Raw genomic sequence first — 6,000 nt, 5'->3', positions numbered from 1 at the left:
AGAAAATAGCAACCCGTTCCAGTATTCATGCCAGGAAAATCCCATGGACAGAGGAGTTTGGCAGTCTGTAGTCCATGGGATGGCAAAGAGCTGGACACAACTGAGCATGCATGCATACATGCATGATAGAACATAATGGGGAAAAGTACATACTTGTATGTATATATATGAAAGTGAAAGTGACGTCGCTCAGTCATGTTCGACTCTTTGAGACCCCATGGACTATAGCCTACCAGGCTTCTCCATCCATGGGATTTTCTAGGCAAGGGTACTGAAGTGGGTTGCCATTTCCTTCTCTAGGGGATCTTAAGGACCCAGGAATCAAACCCAGGTCTCCCGCATTGCAGGCAGACTCTTTACCCTTTGAGCCACCAGGGAAGTCATATATATATACAAACTGAATTACTTTGCTTTACAGCAGTAATTAACACAACATTGTAAATCAACTATACTTCAATTTGAAAAACAAAAAAACAGATTTTCATCTTCTCTCTCCATTTTTCTCCCAGATAATTTGAGACAGAAAAATCTGGCTCCTCCAAGAGAATGCAATGAGTGGATGTTCTGAGCTTGAATAATGCTTGTTTTGCTTTTTTCTCCCTCCTCTATCTTATCTTTTGAGTTATATTAAACCTGACATTATCCAAGAGCTTTTGCATTGACTGAGTTTTAAACTTGGTGCAATTTGTGGACAATTTCAATAATGTGTCTGATTCATTTGTGCTGGAGTCATCAAAATCTGGCCCACTGGACAACCTTGAAGACATTGCTCTGTCAATCTGTTCTCTTCTCCACCCTATTTACTTAAGAAGAGAGATAAAGCCTATCCTGACTATTCACTGGGTTCCATGCTATATTTCACCGCCAGCAAATTCAAAATCTAGGAAGTCAAGCAGATTTACAAATATTCACTTGCCACTCAACCACAGAAGATTTTCTACTGGAGGGAGAGTGAGTGAGAAATAGAGATTTCAGGACTAGTTGATTTTAACTTTCTAAAGCAGCTAAGCATATATGGGGTTTGAACTATTCTTTGTAAATCTACACCCCCTAAAAAAAAACTAATCATAATGCATAATTAAGATCGAAGCCTAGCAGTGTCAATCCTAAATGAGCACTTGTGCTTCAGAAAGGGAAAGTGGGATCATTGGTTTGACCAGTTAATTAGCTGTTGCTTGCTAACCTGCTTAGAATTCTCTCATTCCACTAATTCAATTACTTCATCAACACAAAGACTGGATTGTTTCAATTTTCACATATATTCTCTCATTTCTTTATCATAATTGTATGTGAGCTAGCTGTATGATTACCCTTCTTTTCTAGATGGAGAAGACAGGATTCAAGGAGGTACTGCAAACTAAGACACAGACCAGATATTTGGCTTTGGTGTTAAATTCCCCATGTGCTTATTCATTACATGAGATCAGCCAGATATGGTCTTAAAGTTGTCTTAGAATTCCTTAATGACAGATGTTTTTAAGCCTCTTTTTAAAAGTTCACACTAATAGCATGATGGTTAGTTTTATCCTTTAATAGGTAGAATCCTCTGATTGCATATCTATAAACCATCTATAAATCTATAAAACTTAAAAATTAAGAGAGGAAGTCCTGTGGAGTCTGCCCTACCCAGAGACAGAACAGTTCCCTGCAGAGAGTAGGTGATCTATCAAGAATTAATCAATGTATGAATTTTTAGACAGTTACTACAGAATACAGTTAATTTATTTTAAAACATAGTTGGGATAAAATTATATACCAATTTCAAAAATGTCAATATTAGCATATGCATAAGGAAAATAATCCAGAAAAAACATATGCCAATGTTTAATGTCTGACACAACATGACTTAAAAAGAAAATTAATGAAAAATTATATATGCATAGCATACTTGTGCTACACTTCACAGTGGAATCAAATAGACCTATTTATAAACTCCAGACCCTTTACTGTCCATGGTAGGATTTATTGAGCAGGTTGCTTAACCCCATTGTATCTTCTTTTTCTCATTTGACAAATGGGGTTAATAATATGTGCACTTCATTGTATTGCTGTAATGATATACATTATCATCCTGCTTATTTAACTTATATGCAGAGTACATCATGAAAAACGCTGGGCTGGAGGAAGCACAAGCTGGAATCAAGATTGCCGGGAGAAATATCAATAACCTCAGATATACAGATGACACCACCCTTATGGCAGAAAGTGAAGAAGAGCTAAAGAGCCTCTTGATGAAAGTGAAAGAGGAGAGTGAAAAAGTTGGCTTAAAGCTCGACATTCAGAAAACTAAGATCATGGCATCTGGTCCCATCACTTCATGGCAAATAGATGGGGAGACTGTGGAAACAGTGTCAGACTTTATTTTTTGGGGCTCCAAAATCACCGCAGATGGTGATTGCAGCCATGAAATAAAAAACACTTACTCCTTGGAAGGATTATGACCAACCTAGATAACATATTAAAAAGCAGAGATATTACTTTGCCAACAAATGTCCGTCTAGTCAAGGCTATGGTTTTTCCAGTGGTCATGTATGGATGTGAGAGTTGGACTATAAAGAAAGCTGAGCACCCAAGAATTGATGCTTTTGAACTGTGGTGTTGGAGAAGCCTCTTGAGAGTCCCTTGGACTGCAAGGAGATCCAACCAGTCCATCCTAAAGGAGACCAGTCCTGGGTGTTCATTGGAAGGACTGATGTTGAAGCTGAAACTCTAATACTTTGGCCACCTCATGCGAAGAGTTGACTCATTGGAAAAGACCCTGATGCTGGGAGGGATAGGGGGCAGGATGAGAAGGGGACGACAGAGGATGAGATGGCTAGATGGTATCACCAACTCGATGGACATGGGTTTGAGTAAACTCCGAGAGTTGGTGATGGACAGGGAGGCCTGGTGTGCTGCGATTCATGGGGTCACAAAGAGTCGGACACAACTGAGCAACTGAACTGAACTGAACTGAATGATTAAATTGGACAATGTGTGCTCGCTTCGGCAGCACATATACTAAAATTGGAACGATACAGAGAAGATTAGCATGGCCCCTGCGCAAGGATGACACGCAAATTCGTGAAGCGTTCCATATTTTTAAAAAAAAAAAAAAAAAAAGAAAGAAAAAAAAAAATAAATAAATTGGACAATGTGTGTATATGTATATATATATAATATATATTGCCTAGGATGTTGAAGACAAGAGAAACAGAGTCAGACACAGAAGAAAACTTCCCCCTAAAAGGTATAGAGATGATATCATATCCATGAAATAAGAACCACCACAGAATAAGAAAGAACTCTTAGAAATTATAAAAATGAATGTCAAAACTAAAATTAAAATTTCAAGAAAGACTCCAAGAAATTTTAACTAAAACAAGTAAGAGGAAACAATATGAAAATTAAAGTATCAATTTAGAAGGTCTATATCAGATTAGGTTTGACTCCATATAACAGAAAATCTAAAATAATAATGGCTTAAATATGCAAGCGTTTATTCCCTGATAGCTCAGTTGGTAAAGAATCCGCCCACAATGCAGGAAACCTGGGTTCGATCCCTGGGTTGGGAAGATCCCCTGGAGAAGGGAAAGGCTACCCACTCCAGTATTCTGGCCTGGAGAATCCTGGACCACACAGTCCATGGAGTCGTAAAGAGTCGGACAGGACTGAGTGACTTTCACTTTCACTTTCAAATGGATGTAGGCATGATGAGGTTGGTATGGCAGCTCCAGAGAGACGCCTGTCTTTTTACTCTGTCTTTTTTGATCATGTAGCTTCTTATTCTCAAATTCATATCATGGTCCAAGCTAACTGCTAAAGCTCTGGCCATCATGTCTGCATTCCAGTATCAGGAAAGAGGAATCCAGGAAGGACAGAGAGCACTTTTTCCAGCTAAGTCAGCTCCAAGAGCCATTTTCCAAGAAATCCTATACCAATTTCCACTTATATCTCATTGGCTAGAACTTAGTAATATACCATCTAGCTACAAATGAGTTTGGAAAATGTGTTCTTTCCTCTAGGAAATTTATCACAAGCAGCAAACAAGTATTTTCCTACTAAGGAAAAAGGGGAGGATGTAAATATTTAGGTAGGAACTAGAAGTCTTCATTGCAGGGTCCTACTTCCGACTAATGGGAAGTCTATGAAAGGTTAACAGAAAAAAGATAGGAAGAAATTACCGAATCAGTACGAATCATATCTATCCACTGATGAACTGTCAATTATCAATCATGACTACTGATGCATTGGAAAAGACCCTGATGCTGGGAAACATTGAAGGCAAAAGGAGAAGGGGGCACAGCAGAGGATGTGACAGTTGGATGGCATTACTCACACAATGGACAGAATTTGAACAAACTCTGGGAGAGTGTGGAGGACAGGGAACCCTGGTGTGCTGCAGTCCAGTCCTCAGTGCTGCAAAGAGTCAGACAATGACTCAGTAAGTGAACAACAACAAATGAAGGATGAACTGAAAAAAGAATAGGAAGAAGTGTCAGAATCGGTACAAAGAAATCATATCTATCCACTGATGAACTGTCAATTATCAATCATAATGAATGAGAAAGGATCCCCTCCAAAGCCCACCTTAAAAGATTTCAGATTACTCAATACAAAGAGAGGATCTGAAGGAATTCCCTAGCTGTCCAGTTGCTAGGACTCTGGGCTTCTACTGCAGGGGGCCCAGGTTTGATCGCCAGTCAGGGAACTAAGATCCCAAAAGGGCAGCATGGCCAAAAAAAGAGAAGACTTGAGGGAAGTTCCCCAGAAAGAACCAGGGCTACGAGCAGCAATGAATTCGCCTATGGCACGATTGTTAGCTGGAAGACAGTGAGTCAGTACCATCAACATTTTAAAGAACACATCCTAGAGATCCATACTTGGCAAAACTAACAACTAAGTACGTAAAGTCTCAACTACTGAAGAATCCGCTAGGAAGAAAGAAGGAAGAAAATGTGGATCCCAGGAAACAGGAGATCCAGTATGGGAGGAAGGGTGAGAGATTTCCCAAGATGGCAGTTGCTTAGCAGGCCCAGGAAGCAACCAGCCCAGTTTGGAGTAGGAGGATGGAATGCATAGATTATCTGAAATTTGTACTGAGAAACTAGAGAAGGGCAGACAATTTAACAATAAATACAAATAAATGAATTAAAATATAAGCAATGCAAAAGCTAAATCCTCATCTACCTTGACAGAAGTTAGAAGAAAATGTCTAAAACAATAAATCAAGCAATAGTATTTTATGTATATTATTTAAAATATAGAAGTAGATAGTAAAAAAAAAAAAAGCTAAAATATTTGAGAGTGGTTGCTTCTGCAGAAGAGGAAAGTGGGAGTTGGAGTAAGGAAATTTCATTTTTTCATATAAGCTTTTTAGCACTAATTCTAAACTTATCCACATTATCACTTTGATTTAAAAAATCAATTTTTAAAATATGAAAACAAATAACATGTTGTTGTCCTTTCACTGAATTATCCAAACTACCTTAGTCATGTCCGACAATGAAATTATTGAGAGATAAATTAATAAATGAAATAAACTAACAGATTAATTTGGATTAATTTTATCCTTATTAGGAATTGAATACTGCTATCAACTGATTCTGTGGCTTCCAGAAATCAAAGTTTTTATTTTCAAAGACTCTCTCAATCTCAGCACCAACAAGAAATGTCATTTTAACTCAGGAAGGTGGATACCAGAGAGAAGACACACACACACGACATTGCTGTCCCTGTTTCACTGATTCAGTTTGAAGGCCTTAGAACAAAAGTTTCACTGGAATGGTTTATTAAGTACCAAACTATTAAATTCCTGGGTCCTTAGAAACCCAGCTTAACTGTTCATGAAAAAAACAAAAAGCAGCCAAAAGCCATTAATGAGATAAATTATGAAGGGAAAGAATCTGTCAAACTGAATCAGAGAAGGAGACAATTAACAGAACATCTCTCCAAAGGTAAGGAGTATTTGAAAACTCACTGTGCAAGTTTGTCACTAAGAAATCCAGCTACTGATGTATT

At 38.1% G+C, this 6,000-nt stretch overlaps 1 non-coding gene across 1 annotated transcript; it reads left to right on the top strand.

Annotated features, from left to right (window-relative positions):
- The first annotated feature begins 2,976 nt into the window (after window positions 1-2,976).
- Window positions 2,977-3,083, top strand: LOC122675057. Its single transcript, XR_006335204.1, has one exon. It is a non-coding gene; the product is annotated as a U6 spliceosomal RNA (small nuclear RNA).
- The last annotated feature ends 2,917 nt before the right edge of the window (window positions 3,084-6,000 follow it).

The sequence above is a fragment of the Cervus elaphus genome, chromosome 18 (genome assembly GCF_910594005.1).
Source record: "Cervus elaphus chromosome 18, mCerEla1.1, whole genome shotgun sequence".
NCBI lineage: Eukaryota > Metazoa > Chordata > Mammalia > Artiodactyla > Cervidae > Cervus > Cervus elaphus.
Note: the sequence above shows the minus strand (reverse complement) of the source record. Positions and strands in the feature narration are given on the sequence as shown.